This window comes from Hibiscus syriacus, unplaced genomic scaffold (assembly GCF_006381635.1).
Source record: "Hibiscus syriacus cultivar Baekdansim isolate YM2019G1 unplaced genomic scaffold, ASM638163v2 tig00110962_pilon, whole genome shotgun sequence".
Lineage (NCBI taxonomy): Eukaryota > Viridiplantae > Streptophyta > Magnoliopsida > Malvales > Malvaceae > Hibiscus > Hibiscus syriacus.
In genome coordinates this window covers 606,644-626,371 of record NW_024062935.1, presented here as the reverse complement: position 1 = coordinate 626,371, position 19,728 = coordinate 606,644, and the positions used below count along the sequence as shown (strand labels likewise).

Below are 19,728 nucleotides of genomic sequence, written 5' to 3'. Positions count from 1 at the left end.
TCAAGCGTTGTTCGGCACTGCAACATATTATTCAAACCGTTTATTGATTCTTTAGGTAATCAAGAGCTTCAAGATGTACATACGGAGTCGATAAACAGTTTGAATAATATGTTGAAGTGTTGAACAACGCTATTGAGTACTGCAAAAGGATTGGAGAGGTGGATCAAAAGCTTTCCAAGTTCCGAACAAAAATGGCAAGAAATATGTTCTAAATCATGTTCATCGTGGCAGGCACCCAAAATTCTAATAATAAGGTTTCCCCTTCGCCTTTTAGCTTTTATTCTTCTTCATTTCTCTGCTTAGATTCTTACCGTCTTTGTTACTTTAAAATTGGACTCGTCACACTATGCGTAGATTAGATGTTAGATACGTTCTCAAATACATGTTTCCCCCCATATTTGATTGGATGCTTTGGGGTTTGAAGAATTGAAAATGATGATCAGAGGTTCTAGTTTTTTTTTCTCTCTTTTCTGGTTCATTTTCATCATGCTATTTATGGGCCTACAATCCACGGCCTAATTTTAGTCTTCAAAGACGAAATACAAATGGGCTTCAAATGTTCCAATTTCAAGGAAAATATATTTAGAAGCCACATTTAACTGAAGGATTAGTACGAACCAAGCGGTCTCAACAGTTAAATAATTTTTGTAATCCCTGGAGATTCTGGACTTGAGCACTGTGTATACGAAGGGTATAAACGTTATTCATTAAAAGTTTGAGAGCCTTTAAATAGATATTATCTTATATTCCATAGATTTATGTATATAAAAAAACTAAAGTACTATTATAATAATAATAAAACATTTTAAGTGGTTTCATGATAGAGTATGTTCTGTTTTAATAATAAATAAATTCACACATTGTTCAAAATAATGTTTGGTCCAAAATCACTTCTTAAATTGACTTTATTTATATAATATTTTAAAATAAAAATAGCATAAGAAAACTTGCGAGCAAGCACATTTAGCTCGTTAGTTAAACTATTGTTTTTTTTTACCTCATAAAAAACAATAAAACTTGTAGCTTTCATCTTCCTAGTATTTTGAATCCTTAGAAAAAAATTTATACCTGAAGTTTATATGAGAGTTATCTTTGCATATTTAGTGCAGCTAATCAACATAATAGGGGAAACCAAAATCAAGGCAAAAGTGAAGCGTTAATAATCCTGGAGTTATTGTAACACCTAAGAAGTCTGATTCCCCTGCTGCTGCTGATGCCGAAGAGTTGGACTCAGAGACGGCTAAATTGCAAGATAAGTTCTCTCAAGTAAATATGTACGAAAATGAGATTGTTACCATGGCGCTACACATTCGAGTCTCGTAGAATGATTACCGTTGAATTCGGACAGTTATTCTGATATTCGAATGTCTCAGATAATACTCCTTCCTATTCTCCTTCAGGGATACAGCAGAAGCAAGATCCTCCCAAGTTACCTAGTCTCTCGCTAGGTATGATCTTATGAATAAATGCCATTTGCAATGGAATGTTATGATGTCACGTTTCATAGCAGGCGTATGATCCCCAAGCTGGCAATGATTTTCAATATTTTTGGACCTACAAAAGAGGACAAGGTCTAGCATCCCATGAGGAGATTACTGTTAGTAACATGATTTAGAATGCTGTATTCATTTCAGAAAAGGTTGTAATTTTTTAATTTTAGTTTGATGCCAATTTTAAACTATAATTAGCCCTTAAACACGCATGCTGCATACAACAATGCCACTGGTGCTGCAGCAGCAACTGCCTGCACTGCAGGTAAATAAATTTAATTCACTCTGATGGCTAGTAGAGTATGAGCCTCAGATAAACTAGATTTTTGGCATTAATAAAACTGTAACTTGAGGGTCTTGAATTTCTGATGTACCTGGTTTTGGGTGTCCTATTCACCTTTAGCCACCGACTCACTCTTCATACATCTGGAGTCCACAATCGATTGACTGTGCCCCACCCCACTCCTATGAATGCATTGAACAAAATTCGGTGAGTATGCTGTTTGATTTTTACATTTCTCTGAGCATTGACTTTTTCTTATTTGTTATGAATCATGACACCTGAAGAATTTCTAGAAAGAAATTTGGAAAATATAAGTTTATTCCTCCAAGTTCATCTGCTAAAATGGGTTTGATTTAGTTTTGTGAGATTTGTATGGGAGCTTAACTGACTATATGTATCAAACTAGAACCTGGAACTTATCACCAAAGCTTTCTCTTTTGATGTTTCATAAACCATTGCCGTACGAGGCAGCAATGGATTCACCCATGTGCCTTCGTTGATATTGAGAGGTCATCGGATGATCTTTGGGGATCTTCTTTTTTAATGTTTGGATGGGATTTGTTCTGTAGAGGGGAGTGCAAGGTGATTTCTTCCTCGGGATCGCCAAACACATTTCACTTTATTTTTCTTTTTCCATTAGCCTGGTTGGGTTGCTGGCCTTACATGGTTTGTTCCATCCATTTAAACGCTAAGAACGAACCAAAGAAAGTCCAAACCCCACTCTCCTTTTTCACTTTCTTCTTTTTCTTTTAGTTTCTCCTGGACGAATCATCTTTCCTTTATGCTTTATCTACTACCAATGTTCTCTTTGCTTGCCTTGCTCACCATAACATATATTTCATGCTATTTTAACTGACTTTTATATATAATTGCCTACCTTAATCGATAGATTTATCTGAATCGTTTATTAAAAAGATTTACTATGAGAACGATTCTCTTAGTAAATTTTTTTTCATACACAATGTTATAATTCAAATATCTAACCTTACTCGGAAGATCTAATGTCATATCTCATTAGATCAACTAATAATTGATCGTACTCTTTAATTGTTAACATCACCTATCTTCCTTTAAATTAAACATGTTTAAACTTAATTCAATCATATCATATATAATAATTACTCTTGAGAGGTCCATATGCAAGTGCAAATTACTTCTTAATCAAGTTTTAAGATTGTTATTATTATTTGTTAATGGAATGATTCCCCAGAGTTGCAAACCCCATATTGCACTTCGCAACCTGCTTCGTCCTGATTGGCTTAAACCATCTATAACCCTAGGCCTTATACCACTCATGGCAATTAGGGTTTGTCATGTTAATTATGAGATATATAGTTTGATTGATTTTGTAATATCTATAAACAGTTGCGGAACTTGATCGAAACCAAATAATAATAGCCAAACCAGTATGATTATGTGCATCGACAATAATAACTAACTTCGATCCAAGTCTAATCATTTGTAAATTCCACAACTACATATTTGCAAATAGCTTGGGGACCGAAGATAATGGTAATCGATATGTCAAATCCAAGGGGATGGTGGAAGCTGGAGTCTACATCCACCGGGTTTAATTCTTCGGTGGGAAGAAACTTTTTTCAATTTCCGGCAGTGGAAATATAGTTGAATTTTCTTTGATCTAAATGGAATCTCTCGTTTCGTTTTTCATCATATATCTCAAATCAAATCGGAATCTCTCCACCTTTTTCTTTTTCATAAACAAACCCTAGTTTATCTGTCAAACCAACCTTCAATCTGCTTTGTCCCTTCTCTTATCCCATATCAAGTCTTCATTTTTTTAACATAGAAAAGAGAGCAGTATTATTAATTAAATAGTTCAAAGTCTATTAAATTGACTAACATTCATGTCTTTGCAAGCAAGAAATTGAATTCAACGTTTAGGTTTATTTAATCGAAACTTTGATGAGTGCAAAGATGCGTTCGATTACTATAATAATGAAAGATGAAATTTCGTGAGTTTGAAGGGAAGACCTCCTGTACTTGGGAATAACCCATCATGAGAACCTTGCTCTCGCACGTTTGCTTTCTCTCCATCATTTCCTTTTTATTTATTTTTAGTTATACCATTCCATTAATTTAATCTTGATTTTTCATTTTCTCTATCATTAATTTATTTTCTCGGCTTGTCTCTACCATTCCTAATCTTGCAAGGTTAGGAGGCACGAGTGTAATGATGGTAGAAATAAGCACCACCCAACATGCTTACCTCTTAATTTAATATTCACCCTAAAGCTTTTTTTTTCAAAACATCTTTTTCCAACCCAATTGGTTCCATTACATCTAAAAGAAACCCCTTGGTCATTTGCTTCGCTAACTACATGCCAAGCTTCCCATATCTTTATGGGATATATTGTATTTTAATACGTTACAGTTGCACTGCTGATAAAAAGAGATATCGATCATGAATCAATATCTCAACAGATAATCCGATAAGGTATATATCTCCCACAAGCTATGCATTCACCAAATCAATGCATCACGGAATTTATACATTAATTGAAATATTTGTATCGTAATTGAGTTATTCTTCTGATTGTGATGCTTTTCGAAAAGTAATTATTGAGAGTAAGTGTAGCAGCAAATTATGATTTCGAAGAGCAATAATTGAAAAGCCTAGTCTACCATCTAACGGGAAATGCTTGTGTTAGGAATTAGTGATGTTGTCATCAAATTTATTTCGTGCCCACAACGTCTAGGACAAATGCTGACAATTTTATATCTTTTTAAATTTTAAGAAAAAATTTATTAAGAAGGTTGTTATATCTCCTTCATACTTTTCCATAAGTCACACTTTCATTATCATTTTTCTTCTTATAAACTTACTCAATCTTCAAAATATTTAGAGTTCCTCGAAACCTTCATAATTTCATATCGTTCGATCAATTACGATTTATTGGCATGTTTACGTGATCTACTAACTAAATCTATTATCTGAAAGTCAAATCTATTTACCCAATCAATCTATAAATAGTCATTACCATATTTTATAATATCGGATCGATTATCAACAAACAAATAAACACAATCGAAAAGAAAGAACACCAAGATTTACGTGGTTTTTTTCCTTTTGGATTTTCTACGTAAATCTTGGTGTTCTTTGTTTTTTCTGATCGTGTTTATTTGTTTATCGAGAATCGTTCTGATATTATAACAAATTGGTATTATAGCTTTGAGCTCAAGATTATGCTAATAATAAAGTATGGTATTTCGTTGTTGGATTAAAACTCTAGGTTCTCATTGTGGTAGGAGAAGATTCGGGATATCTTTGAACAATTGGACTTAGATGATGCATTAGAAGAGTTTGATAAGAAGACATTGTCAGATTGGATGAACGAAGAAAAGTGTAAGGATTGTATAGCCCTATCTCAGATTTGTTTAAACTTATCAAATCAAATATTGTAGGATGTGTTGAAAGAAAAAAACGGATGCTTCTTTGTGGGCAAAATTGGAGCAACTATACATGCAGAAATCGTTAACCAACTAGTTGCACTTAAAAAACATCTTTACTCTCAAGTTGGCGGAAGGTTCGTCTATTGAAGAGCACCTGACAGCATTTAAGGAAGCTGTCTCTAATCTAGAGACTTTAAAAGTGAAGTATGACCAAGAAGACTAAGGAATTATCCTCTTATGTACATTGCCTCCTTCCTACTCATCTTTTAGAGATAAAATCATGTACACTCACAAAACACTCACTCTTGAAGAAGTGTAAAATGGACTGCACTCGTTTGACAAGATGGAACATCTTGTATCTGGTTTCAAGCCCCATGTAAAGGGTCTCATGGTGCGTGGATCGACTAGCTCAGACCGTGGAAGAAAAGGTGAGTGTTCTTCTAGTAGTATAGAAGGGGCAAATTAAAATCATCCAACTGAGGTTAACCATAACCAAACCATTAAGAAATGATTAACCGCTAATGGTTAATCATTATTAACGGTTCGGTTACATGTTAACCTATTAAATTATTTGACAATTTTTTCATAATTCATACTACAAAAAATATATATAACTTAACACATACTTACATGATGTAAATGAATAAAATAAAAAGTGTAGCACTTAATGCATACTTATATTGGTGTAATTATGTACATCTCCAAATATCTTAGCACCTAACAATAAACTCATAATTATATTGGTGTAAGAATATTTCTATATTATCAAAGAAATAAAAATTAAAAGGATATATATATATATATATATATATATATAAATTATAAATAACAGAAAACTATATTAAGTTATTTGTGTAAAAATCTAATAAATTAGAAATATATAATTATAAATTTAATTTCTTAATGGTTAATCGTTGGTTAACTGTTTATCAAAACTTGTAACCGTAACTGTTAACAATCATTTTTAGCAGTTTGGTTAATCGAAACCATCTAATATTAACGGTTCAGTTAATTAACCTATTAAATGTAACAGTTATACATGTTAACGGTTCCAGATTTTTTGAACACCCCTAGGTAAAACTTGTCACTTTTGTAAAAAGAAATGTCATGTTAAATCAGAGTGTTACAAGTTACAGAATAAAATCAAAAGAGAAGCTGAAGAGCAGAACTCTGGAAAATCTAGTGAGGCCGGTGTAGCAGAGGAGTACGATGAAAGAGAACTTCTAATTACAGCTGACGTCAATTCTATAACAAGTGATGAGTGGATACTTGACTCTGGTAGCAGTTTTTATATGAGTCCATGTAACACCCTAATCCAGTCCTACCCGAAGATCCATGGATAACGATGTCACACGGAACCATCGAAATGGTGAACCTGAAAATTTATTTTTAAACCATTTATAAAACATCAAAAATAACATTCATCACAATGTTAATAAAGATTCATGATTCAAGTTTACAAAATACAAGAGTCTCCCAAATAGTACAAATACACTTACTGAATTTATAAACCAAAATGGAGTTATGACTCGAAAAATTACAAGGTCCACATAAATACATGCCCTCTAGAAGACTCAAGACATACTCTAAAATGACTTATCTGGAATGTATCGATACGATAAACTCCTCGTTGATCCTCTACTAACCTGCGCACGAAAACACATTCCATACGCTGAGCTCACAAACTCAATTCCATGATACTAACTATGCAATACTACATGCATTCATTACATAAACATGTCGGTGCATAAAGTCATGGTTATACAAAAATACATCAACAAATATGAGATAGGTCCAACAATGCGGTTGGAGGAATTTTACGTGCATCTCGAAAAAACCCACTAGCCTATCTTGAGACGGAATTGTCTCGGGGTAAGAACCAAAATTTTACGTGCATCAGAACTTATCTCTCTTGTCTATCCTGCCTACTCGAGAGTTTCGGGGTGAGGACCAGAATTTTACGTGCATCAGAAGCTCACATCTCGAACCCACATCGGCTCTCAAGTAATATATACAATTAAGAATTTTACGTGCATCAGATGCGTACCTGATCAAACAATATTCAGATATTTCACATAGAGGACAATTGTCATAAAACTAGAGTAACTTGGGTGTCCTAACTGTTTCCCGAGCGTCATACAATGGCAATTATCATGTAGTCCTAACTTACTTAGTTTTTATGTGTGAATTTAGTTATATTAATTATTTCAACTTGTATTCAGGTGTATAAAGCTTATACGACCTTAAACCCTAAATCTAAACACTTAAGTCAACTAGTAAAATTGTCTTAGTCATGACGAGGGTATCGATACTGTTCTATCGGCATCAATATTGGCCCTTGGGTAGTATCTATACAAAAAATAACTTCGATGTTTAGAAAAATGCCTCAGTACCTATACTTTTATGGAGGGTATCAATACTCTACCTTTAGTATCGATACTCCCATGAGTATCGGTACAAAAAATGGCTACTAAAATCCTAAACTTGTTACCGATATCGATACCACCCCTTGAGTATCCAGACCAGACCATGAGTATCAATACTCCGTGAATGAGTATCGATACTACCCTTACAAAAGCCCTTATTTTTAAGCTTCATGGAGAACTGTATCGGTACTATTTTTTTAATACCGATACTGACGATCTGGAGTGCCCTATTTTGGGCACGAACTTACATCTCACTCTCACCCATTCACTCCCTAAAGGCTAATAAATGCTATTATAGTCATATTTAGGGTCTTAGGGGTCAAAAGGAGTCTTCTTTCATGCTTGCAGTCATCAAACGTAAAATTTTACCATGGATTTACTCTAGCATGTTTCATGAGCTACACAAGCCATCTATGCACATTAATGACATAGATGTAGTATGGACAAGTTAGAAATGTATTACCTTGATGCTTAGGTACTGGAAACGTCTTTAACTCACCAAGGACTAGTTTTTCCTTGCCCTTTGTCTTAGAGCTCTCTCATTTCTCTTTCACTAAACAAACAATGAAAATAAGTTGTTAACTCATTTTGGTCTTAAGATGAAGCTAAAAACATTTCCCTACAATTCAAATCCCATAAAACGAGTTAGAACCTAAGGTTCCATTAACCCCATTAAAACCCGTTTTTGGATAACTAAGTTAAATCTTACAAATAAGAGCTTGAATGAAAGCTTGGAAGATGTGAAGTGTAATTTTATCTTGGAATTATCAAATGATGATTCTGCTTCTTAAAACTTATAACTTTACATTGGCTCTTGAGGAAGAAGAAGGGAGAAGAAGAGTGGAGAGGAAGAGACAAAGGTTGAGGTGAAAAATAGAAGAGGATTCAGCCAGTGATATTATCAACAATTAAGAGAAATTAGCTTTTGGTTTGAAAAATGGGTTATTTTCTCATTTGGTCACTCTACATTTGGTTCATGATTAAAGACACCTTCTCTTATGTCTTAATGAGATCAACCCAAGCCCAGACATAAAAATTATTGTACCAAGGCTTCCCTGCAACTAATGGATTTGTCTAAAGTCTCTATCGAGTTAGCCTAAACTCCTAACACAAGATTTGTGGCATTATAGTCCATTTCGTGACTAGTTCACAACGTATAAAGTTGTATCTATGGGTGATGTATTTTTGGGAAATAATGTCTCTTATAAAGTCACAGGTATTGGCACATGCAAGATTAAGATGTTTGATAGAATTGTTCGAACACTTGGTAATGTGAGACATGTTTCAAATTTAAGTAGAAATCTAATTTTGTTAGGTACCATAAATTCAAAATGGTACATATTCTCCAGTGAATGTGGATCTATAAAGTTTTGCAAGGGCTTTCTTGTTGTGATGATAGCGCAGAGAAAAATTGCCAAGTTTTATGCTCTACAGGATTCAACAGGTTTAGATAATGAAACTGGTGTTTCCTCATCTGTGTCAAATAACATTGTTATTGGTAAAAATGTCTTGACTAAATCTAGCATAAGACGATTTTTTGTTGAACAAGATAATAGTGGGTAAAGCGGTTATGTGAAACAAGAAAGATTTTAATTTCGTGGGCATAAAAAATTTGAAGATAGAATTATCACTGATGATCGTGATCGTGTTATACATGATATTGCTCGTGGTGATATATTTGTGAGAAAAATTGGCACTTATGATAACTATGTCTGTAACGTCCTAATCCACTACGATCTGAAGTCCAATAGATTAGTATACTACATTGAATTACTGAAGTGGTTAACCTAAAAAATTTATGTTTAAACAATGGTAAATATCACTTGAAAACACATACATTAAAATTATAAAATAAAATAATAGTAATTAAGTTTACAAATCGATAGCCCCAAAATACAACCAAACTAATTTAAGAGAGTATTTCAAAATACAGTTACGACTCGAATACCAAAGGTCTATATACAATACATTTCCTCTAAAAATATGCTCAAGATGTACTCAAAAGATGATGTCGGTCTGGAATACGAACTGTGCGATAAGATAGTCGAACGCTCCTCCTAAGAACCTGCGCACAGAAACAAATTCTCAATGTTGAGCTCACAAGCTCAATGCCACATTAATAGCCAAACTACACTACATGCATCCATCATATGATCATGTTCACAACATGAATATTTGTATACGAAAATACAAAACTAGACATACATACAAAGGTGAACATCATGGCGTGGTCGGAAGGTTTCACTACATCTCAAAGACACACACCCCTCTAGCCTATATAGGGTGAGATCTAGAGTTTTTACATAAAAAATATTCACCCGACCAACCTGCTCTTTACGATTACTTAGGGCATCTACGCCCAATCGACAAATAAGTGTCTTATTCACTAATTGAGATTTGTCCATACATTCTACCACATAAAGGTTTACCTAGCTACTAGAGTAAGTTTGGTGTCCTGATTGTTTCCTGAGTACCTACAATGCTAGTTTTATGATTTCCTAATTGATAGCGTTTCTATATATAATTATAGTCCTTAGTGTTGTTCTCACTTGAAATCCTATTTATGAAGTTTAGATTGCCTTTGATCCTCTAACCAAAATACTTCAGATGTAATGGGTTTCTTACCCAAATGATGACGAGGGTACTGATACACTTAATTAATGTATCGTTACTAATATACTAGGGTTAAGGTCAATCGATATGCCATTGATCCACATACGACCTCTATTTCTCGTAAGCTTCTTTCAATCGACTCTGAATCAACTGCATATTCTCTTTGGTTTCCCTGATCAAATCCGGGCCTACCAACTTTCCTTCACTAAGTTTGATCAAACAAAGTGGAGTCTTACACTTGCGTCCATATAAAGCCTCGTACGGAGCCATCTGAATACTATATTGGTAGTTATTGTTATATATAAATTCCACTAGCACCAAATTATCCTCCCAACTACCTTCAAGGTCTATAATGGTGCACTTGAGAATGTCTTCTAGGATTTGGACAACACGCTCGGATTGGTCGTTAGTCTGAGGATGAAAGCAGTACTAAAGTGTAACTTGGTGCCTAGGGATTCAGGGAGGGCTTTCCAAAATTGAGATCTGAAATAAGGGTCTCTATCGGATATGATCGAGGTTGGAACTCCATGCAACCTCACTATCTCACTAATGTGTATATGAGCAATCTCTCTAAGGTGAAATTCATCCGAACTAGAAGAAAGTGTGATGTTATGGTAAACCAATCAACTATAACCCACACCACATCATGCCTCTGTATAGTTATCGGTAACCCGATCAAAACATTCATAGTTACCCTATCCTACTTCCACTACGGTATATGAATCGACTAGAGTAACCCTGATGGGACTTGATGTTCAAATTTAACTTACTAACATACTAAGCACTTAGCAACGAACTCGGACACTTCCCTCTTCATACCCAACGACCAATACAGTGATCGAAGCTCTTAATACATTTTGTTATAACCCAGATGAACTGCTCGTTAGCTGGTAACACAAATGACCTTTAAAGTAAAGTATGCCTCCCTCATGTAACTCAAAACCTGAGGCCTCGCCTCGGTAGACTTACTTCGTACGAGCCCTTAAGTGATTGTCTGAACTCTATAGCTTCTTAACTTCACCTACTAACTTGTGTTCTATATGAAGTTCGACCAATAACCCACCATCACTAGACAAACTTAAGCGTGCAAATAAGGCTTGCAACTCTGACATCGACTTTATGCTCAAAGCATCAATAACAATATTCACTTTTATAGGTGATAGTCGATTACGCAATCATAATCCTTTAACAACTTGACCCATCTACTGCCTCAAATTCAACTTCTTCAACGTGAGTAAATACTTATGGCTCTTGTGACCAATAACCCACCATCACTAGACAAACTTAAGCGTGCAAATAAGGCTTGCAACTCTGACATCGACTTTATGCTCAAAGCATCAATAACAATATTCACTTTTATAGGTGATAGTCGATTACGCAATCATAATCCTTTAACAACTTGACCCATCTACGCTGCCTCAAATTCAACTTCTTCAACGTGAGTAAATACTTATGGCTCTTGTGGTAGGTAAAGATATGAAACTTATCACCAAACAAGTAATACCTCTATATTTTAAGTGCAAAAACTACTACTACAAGCTTTAAATCATGGGTGATATAATTTCATTCGTGTGGCTTGAATTGACGGGATACATAAGCCACCACTTTCCCTTTTTTCATAAGGACGCACCCAAGACCATTCAACGAGGTGTCGCTAAATACTGTGAATTCTCCCCCGACTCCTATTGGGTTAAAATGGAGGCTTGGGTTAAGATGATCTTCAACTAATCAAAGTTTTTCTATTCCCTTTCTCACTAGCATAATATGAGAAATGAGTTACTAACTTGTTTATGAGACTAAAATAAAGTTAATAACACTTTTATAAACTCAAATCTACCAAAATCGAGCTAAAAATCTCTAGTTTCCTAAACCCCCATATATGTCTATTATAACCAAACTTTGAGATTGAGGGCTTGAATGAAAGATTGAGGAAAAAGGATTATTATTCTTACTTTGGAAAATTTGAAATGAGCTTATAGGGTTACCAACTTTTCACTTTTACACTTTGCTTAGGAAAGAAAACTATGAAAGTGAATGAGAAGAAGGTATGTGACAAGGAATGATGAAATGAGGTGAATAGGGGGAGTGGTTCAACCATTTACATCATCCCCAATTAAAACAAATTAGTTTTGAAATAAAAATGGTCTAATACACATTTTGGTCATTCATTTTCCACTCAACTAATAAAAATACCCCATTTTTCTAGTATTTGAGCATAACCCAAGCCCAATTTCATCCTTAACTTGGTCCAAGTTATTCTATAAGTCTAGTGGGCTTATTTAACTCATCTCGGGTTAGCACGAAACTACTAACTCGGGAATTCGGGGTGTTACAATGTCGATATGAAGACTAAATCCAAGCTTAGAAAAAGCTTGGATTTGGTAGGTGTCCATTACTGAAGATAACCCATTTGGGGGTGTTGTGGAAGAGGTGGAGAACTTGTTTATTGAAGTGAAGAATTATTTTTTGTTGAGTTTGGGTGTCTCATCGAATGTGGGTGTTTTGTCTTAAAACCTTCATAATTTCTGAATTTGCGTGGAGATAGAGATTTATTAGAGTTTGACTCTAATTCAAAGTGACACAAATTAATTAATATTTAAATTTGAGAAAGTAAGAATCCTAGTTTGATTAAAAGTGGATAACTTTATTAAAGTATATTTTTACTCTATTTAGTTTTCCTTTGTAATCAAGTATATATCTCTGTAAATAGATACTAAAGGTAAGAGTTAGATATCAAGTTTTTCTTTCACCAAAATCCTTATGTATTTCCTTTTTTCATATTAGTAAAATTATTTTCCTCTTCCTATGGTTTTTTCCTTTTGGGGTCTTCTCATAAATCTTAGTGTTCCTTCTTTTTCTTTTTTTTAATTGTGTTTATTTATTTGCTGATTATCGTTCTGATATTATAACATCATCCTAAATTTGACACCAACAATAGAAGTTTGTATAAAAATATCATTACAAAGATGAAGAAAGATGCACACTCCCCCCCAGTGTTGTTCTCACTTGAAATCCTATTTATGAAGTTTAGATTGCCTTTGATCCTCTAACCAAAATACTTGAGATGTAATGGGTTTCTTACCCAAATGATGACGAGGGTACCGATACTCTTAATTAATGTATCGGTACTAATATACTAGGGTTCAGGGTAATCGATATGCCACTGATCGAACCCTCTCAAGTATCTCATATGGCCCTGTAAAGCGTAGGGTTAACTTTTCTTTGCGCCCAAAACGAAGCACATTATTCCATAGGGACACCTTGAGAAACACCTTATCTCCTCCAACAAACTCTATGTCTTGGCATTTTAAGTCCGCGTAAGACCTCTATTTCTCGAAAGCTTCTTTCAATCGACTCTGAATCAACTACATATTCTCTTTGGTTACCCTGATCAAATCCGAGCCTACCAACTTTTCTTCACTAAGTTTGATCAAACAAAGTGGAGTCTTACACTTGCATCCATATAAAGCCTCATACGGAGCCATCTGAATACTATATTGGTAGTTATTGTTATATGTAAATTCCACTAGCACCAAATTATCCTCCCAACTACCTTCAAGGTCTATAATGGTGCACTTGAGAATGTCTTCTAGGATCTGGACAACACGCTCGGATTGGTCGTTAGTCTGAGGATGAAAGACGGTACTAAAGTGTAACTTGGTGCCTAGGGATTCAGGGAGGGCGTTCCAAAACTGAGATCTGAAATGAGGGTCTCTATCGGATATGATCGAGGTTGAAACTCCATGTAACCTCACTATCTCACTAATGTATATATGCGCAATCTCTCTAAGGTGAAATTCATCCGAACTAGAAGAAAATATGATGTTATGGTCAACCAATCAACTATAACCCACGCTACATCATGCCTATGTCTAGTTATCGGTAACCCGATCAAAACATTCATAGTTACCATATCCTACTTTCACTGCGGTATATGAATCGACTAGAGTAAGCCTGATGGGACTTGATGTTCAACTTTAACTTACTAACATACTAAGCACTTAGCAACGAACTCAGACACTTCCCTCTTCATACCCAACCACCAATACAATGATCGAAGCTCTTGATACATTTTGTTACTACCCGGATGAACTGCTCATTAGTGGCTAACACAAATGACCTTTAAAGTAAAGTATGCCTCCCTTATGTAACTCAAAACCTGAGGCCTCACCTCGGTGGACTTACTTCGCACGAGCCTTTAAGCGATTGTCTGAACTCTATAGCTTCTTAACTTCGCCTACTAACTTGTGTTCTATATGAAGTTTGACCAATAACCCACCATCACTAGACAAACTTAAGCGTGCTAATAAGGCTTGCAACTCCGACATTGACTTTCTGCTCAAAGCATCAACAACAACATTCGCTTTTATGGGTTATAGTCGATTACACAGTCATAATCCTTTAACAACTTGACCCATCTACGCTGCCTCAAATTCAACTTCTTCAACGTGAATAAATACTTATGGCTCTTGTGGTTGGTAAATATATGAAACTTATCACCAAACAAGTAATACCTCTATATTTTAAGTGCAAAAACTACTACTACAAGCTTTAAATCATGGGTGATATAATTTTGTTCGTGTGGCTTGAATTGACAAGATGCATAAGCCACCACTTTCCCTTTTTTCATAAGGACGCACCCAAGACCATTCAGCGAGGTGTCGCTAAATACTATGAATTTTCCCCCGACTCATATTGGGTTAAAACGGAGGCTTGGGTTAAGATGATCTTCAACTAATCAAAGTTTTTCTATCCCCTTTCTCACTAGTATAATATGGGAAAATGAGTTACTAACTTGTTTATGAGACTAAAATAAATATAATAACACTTTCATAAACTCAAATCTACCAAAATCGAGCTAAAAATCTCTAGTTTCCTAAACCCCCATATATGGCTATTATAACCAAACTTTGAGATTGAGGGCTTGAATGAAAGATTGAGGAAAAGGGATTATTATTCTTACTTTAGAAAATTTGAAATGTGCTTGTAGGGTTACCAACTTTTCACTTTTACACTTTGCTTGGGAAAGAAAACTATGAAAGTGAATGAGAAGAAGGTATGTGACAAGAAATGATGAAGTGAGGTGAATTGGGGGATTGGTTCAACCATTTAATCATCCCCAATTAAAACAAATTAGCTTTTAAAATAAAAATGGTCTAATACCCATTTTGGTCCTTCCTTTTCCACTCAACTAATAAAAATACCCCCTTTTTCTATCATTTGAGCATAACCCAAGCCCAATTTCACCCTTAACTTGGTCCAAGTTATTCTATAAGTCTAGGGGGCTTATTTAACTCATCTGGGGTTAGCACGAAACTACTAACTCGGGAATTCAGGGTTTTATAATGTCGATGTGAAGACTAAATCCAAGCTTAGAAAAAGCTTGGATTTGGTCGGTGTCCATTACTGAAGATAACCCATTTGGGGGTGTTGTAGAAGAGGTGGAGAACTTGTTTGTTGAAGTGAAGAATTATTTTTTTTTGTTGAGTTTGGGTGTCTCATCGAATGTGGGTGTTTTGTCTTAAAACATTCACAATTTTTGAATTTGCGTGGAGATAGAGATTTATTAGAGTTTGACTCGAATTCAAAGTGACACAAATTAATTAATATTTAAATTTGAGAAAGTAAGAATCCTAGTTTGATTAAAAGTGGATAACTTTATTAAAGTATATTTCTACTCTATTTAGTTTTCCTTTGTAATCAAGTATATATCTCTGTAAATAGATACTAAAGGTAAGAGTTAGATATCAAGTTTTTCTTTCACCAAAATCCTTTTGTATTTTCTTTTTTCATATTAGTAAAATTATTTTCCTCTTCCTATGGTTTTTTCCTTTTAGGGTTTTCACATAAATCTTAGTGTTTCTTTTTTCTTTCTTTTTTTTAATTGTGTTTATTTGTTTGTTGATTATCGTTTTGATATTATAACATCATCCTAAATTTGACACCAACAATAAAAGTTTGTATAAAAATATCAATACAAAGATGAAGAAAGATGCACACTCTCTCTCCCCCCTCTCTCTTTCAAATCCACTAAATAATCATCGCAACTCTCCGTCCAAAATGAAAAAAAATTCAAGAATCACCACAACTCTCCGTATCTCCCCTCAACAAACATAAAACAAAAGGAAAAGCAACGTTATATGATTTTGCTAATGCATTGAATTATTGCTAAACCCCATAATTGTGATCCATGTTCACTGCTTAAGGGTCATAAAAATGGTGATTATGATAAACCAATTAATTCTGATTTTGTGTTCATTAATACACAATCATATTGCTGATTTGCTACATAGAAGGGCTTGCCAATTACCGTATCATCTTTTGAAAAAGGCCTAGTAGTAAATTCGGCTCTTAACTTATATATATATATATATATTAAATTTGTAATTTTCTTAATTTTTAAAGATTTTTTATATAAAATAAAAATAATTTAAATACTATTCTAAATTTTAATAAAAGAAAATTTAAGTATCTAGATGAAAAAAATGTACAAGCGAAAATTTGAGTTCTGAGCATAAACCATTCTAAAGATTTGCATTAAATAAGGTGAGTGTACTGAATTTGCCACATCATTATTCCACCTGGCAGTCATTGGTTCCAGATAGGACCCACTTGTCCAAGTGTGCGTAAGGCTTTATAAATGCTTGTAAATATTGTCTCTCTCTCAAATAATCATCGTCTGGGTTAACACTCTCCCGGATTGAGGCGTGGCTTTTGGCTTTCATTACACTTTGTTTCCTCTGCCTCTCTCTGGCAGCCAGCGAGAAGCCGTCAATGAAAATGTCTGTTCTGACCCAAAAAAAGAAGAGGAAGTGAGAGAGGCGAGCCAGTCTTTGTCTTCAATATGTCTCTCCACATGATTAATCATGCTCATTAATAATCTCTTTCCCTTTCACCTTCCTTCCAGCTTTTCACATCCTTTGAAGCAGACAATATCATTCAAATCCCACTGATCGGTTCCCTTGTTTCTTCCTTCTTTTTTCTCTATTCTCTAAATTTTCAGTGTATAAAGTAATATGGATATGTGGGTTAAATTGCCAAAACAACATCGGTACAGGAGAGAGAACCCGTCGTTCTCTTCAACTCTTCTCGATTCTATCTACCGTTCGATTGATGAACCCAACGGAGGCGAAGCAAAAGAAGATCTGATTTTCTACAGAAAGGCTAACATGGCGAAGAAGCACAGCAACAGCCGATCGTTGAAGGATAAAGAAATGACGAGCCTCCAACGTGCTTGCATGATCGAGGAATGGATGGAAAAGAAGGGTGATGATAATAAAGTTGTCATTAGACGAAAACCCATGGCGGATTCCGAGAGAATTTCTCGAATTGACTTTGTTCCAGTGCTGTTGAACTCCAGTTCCAGCTCTTCCGATTCTAGTTCCGGTGCTGGGTTTTCATCCTCCGAGTCAGATTCCTTTTACCGTGCAAAATCAAGGTCATCGTCTTCAGATTCAAGCCATTACACCTCCCATAGGCCTAAGCCTATTCGGACCGGCGTCTCAGCTCGACAGCCTGAAGTCGAAAACAGTTTCCATGACACTGCCCAGCAAAAGCCGAAGCATGAAGGTGGTTTCGTGAGAACAAAATCCAAGGCCTTGAAGATTTACAGTGACCTCAAAAAGGTTAAGCAGCCGATATCTCCGGGTGGTAAACTTGCAAGCTTCCTGAACGCGCTTTTCACGGCAGGGAATACAAAGAAGACAAAGATTTCATCGTCAAAATCCGACCGGGCAACATCGACATGTTATTCGGCTTCCTCGTTTTCACGATCTTGTCTGAGCAAGACTCCATCTTCGAGAGGGAATGGGGCAAAAGGCCGGTCAGGTTTTGTCCCGTCAATGACGTCATTCTTAACGACGAGAACATCGGCCATGAAAATGATCATCAAACCCAAACGTCCATAACGTCAAAACCGACTAGCAAAGAGCTCGAGTTCCGAATCATAGAAGAAAATCACCGAGTAGTAGAAGCTGCAAAGGAGCTTTTAAATAGTTACCGTAAGAAGAAGGAAGAGTGCAATACAAGAGATATCTGCAATGTCAACGAAGTGTCCACCGATGATGAAGACGATGATGACGACACCGCCAGCTATGCAAGCTCCGATCTCTTTGAATTGAATAATCTTTCAGCTATTGGTATCGAAAGGTATCGAGAAGAGTTGCCTGTGTACGAAACTACACGTCTCGATACTAATCGAGCCATTGCTAATGGTTTGGTTGTGTAATATTAGCAGTAATTAACTGGTTGTATCAGTTAAACTGTTTGTGGGTTTACATAAAAAAATCATATAATTCTCTTTAGGTCCAAATTTTGATCTTCGTTTGCTTTTAGTTTGATTAAACGATTTGAACATGAACGAATGATTATCATTGTCTAGAAATTAAGTAAAGTGACTGATAAGTAAAATAATGAGATAGAGGAGAAAAAAGATTGAAGATGAGGTTAAAAGTAAAGGCAGATTTTCTACATTGATGACTTATCATCATCCAAATAAAGCTTCCCCCCCCCTTTTTTCTGTCAAAATTGTGGGTCTTTTCTCATTGCTTCAAAATGACACTACTCCCAAATCATAACGGGATAAAAATGTTAATTTTTTAAAATATAATGTTTGAATTTGAAAATTATAAATAAACTAATTTAATAATATTTTTAATTATTGGTGAAAATTTCACACTTATCAAAGACAAAACATGGATGGCATTGGCACATTTAGTTTTGTTGTAGAGCTAGAAATGAAGGGCTGATGGAAAAGAAACGGGAGGGGAAGATATATACGCATGCATGGTCTCCAAGGCTGTGGACAAATGGGATCTAATCTTTCATCCTCTTAAGCGCTTACTTTGGATGTCAAATTCGGCTGGTTTCACTCCAAAGTTTTACTTAATTTTTATATATAAAAACCATTTCCTTCTCCTAATATATTGCCCTCGTTTTCAAACTAAGATATCGCTGTCTATTTATTCCGTCTAATTAAATCTTCCATCTTTTCAACTTTATTAATTAATTAATTTTATCTATAGTGTTATGCACCTAATAAAAGCATATAATTGTCACGTATTAGAATCTCATTTGATAATATATATGATCTTAAACGATAAGATTTGAATCAAATACTTAGTTTAATATATTAATAAATATATTAATAAAATTAGTTTAACTGATAAACATGTAACACCCTCAACCCGTACCCGACCCGGATACGAGTTTGAGGTGTCACATTGATTTTTCAAACTTTGACTCTTGACGAAAAATCAAGGAAATTTAAAACTTTCATTAAAATAACATTGTACTTTGAGGCATAACATAAATATGTATACACAGATAACAATGAATTTATGAACATGCATTCTTACCATATGATCATGACATCTTTATTTGTATGCATCTATTTCACTATAACATATATGACGGTAACATGCACATATAAAACATATATTATTATGCTAATTCCACTTTAACTTATCTCTGAATTGCCCATGTACATTATGGAGAACAAAGGTAT

At 34.9% G+C, this 19,728-nt stretch overlaps 1 pseudogene; it reads left to right on the top strand.

Annotated features, from left to right (window-relative positions):
- Positions 1–16,912: 16,912 nt before the first annotated feature.
- On the top strand, positions 16,913–18,534 carry LOC120148515 (annotated as a pseudogene).
- Positions 18,535–19,728: the final 1,194 nt, after the last annotated feature.